Source organism: Octodon degus, unplaced genomic scaffold, assembly GCF_000260255.1.
Source record: "Octodon degus isolate 3935 unplaced genomic scaffold, OctDeg1.0 scaffold00136, whole genome shotgun sequence".
Lineage (NCBI taxonomy): Eukaryota > Metazoa > Chordata > Mammalia > Rodentia > Octodontidae > Octodon > Octodon degus.
The window spans coordinates 2,078,486-2,079,898 of NW_004524712.1; positions in this window are offsets into that span (position 1 = coordinate 2,078,486).

Below are 1,413 nucleotides of genomic sequence, written 5' to 3' on the forward strand. Positions count from 1 at the left end.
TTCTGAATTTTTCATAGGTATCTTCTATGAAGATCTCCTTTTGTGCTTCTGCTGTATTTTTTATTGCAAAAATGCATTGGATTTTTAAAAACTTCTTTTCTTTATCTATTGATAGTTCAAGAATTTGTACTAGTAGCTCTACTTCCATCAATATCTTTGTTATGCATGGGACAAAAGTGATGGTTTTATTACCCACTTAGCTTAGCGAATTACCAGCAGCAATATTCCAACTGAAGAGAAATCTTACGTAGTGTGGCAACTTGTGACTCCTATGGCTCCAGACATGCGAAGCTAATGCAGGGAAGGGTCACCATGAGTTCATGGCAGCATGGGCTGCTAGTGAGTTCAAGATCAGCCTAAATTAGAAAGAAAGAAACTAAGTACTCCTTCCACCTAGATAGGCCTAATTTATTGATATATTATACTATTAAATTATTTATGCCCTTTAATGCTGTTCATGTCAAAAAATGAAAGACAAAGAACAAAAATGCAAGTTTTTTATAATATTAATGTTACAGGAGAATTTGTAATGGCTCTTTTTCATAATTTCCATCTCTCTGTTCAGATTTTCTATTTGATCATTTGTGCTTATCATTTCTATTCAGTGCCTGAGAATAAACACACTCATATGTTAAATCTCTTCTTTGCTAATTGAACATCTGGATTAAGTAATCCCTGATACTTTCCCCATGGTTTTATTTCTGTAGAAAAGAATGAATGATCATATATTAGAAAAGAATAACACTTAAAACTTAAACAGTAGATAATATGTAGAAAACCAAGAATTTTTAGTGAATAAAGTAGTTGGTAGATCGAGAAGAGAAAAATGTGATGATAGGTAAATAATGGATTATGAATTAAAATGAAATTTCAACATTTTTCCACGGAATATGTTTTAGCACATTTTCCTGTCAATAAATTTGTTCTGACATTATCATTCCCTTATTGATGTACGATATTTCAGTGTATGGATGTATCATTTTGATTAAGGAATCTTAATAGTTTCATTTTTACTTTTGCTACCAACTCTGTAGTGAAGCTGTTTCTTTCCATGCTTATTTTTTATTTTAAGAAAAATAAAAAAAATTTCATAACAAAATAATGGGAGACTAGTTAATATATTGTTTATTGTTTTCTTTAAAGAAGTTACTCAGGGCCGGGGAGATGGCTCAGTAGAATAAATGCTTCCCTGGCAAGCACAAGAGCCTGAGTTCAATCCCCAGTTCTGCCAAAAAAAAAAAAAAAACACACAAAAAAAAACAAAAAGAACAAAAATTTAAGATTTCTTGAAAGTATGCAGTAATATTCAATCATATGTCCCATCTTGCTTAACTATATTTGTTATTCTGAGCACCAGATTTGATGATAAAAACTTTATTTTCAATGAACTAAGAAACTAGTAGTATAAACAAA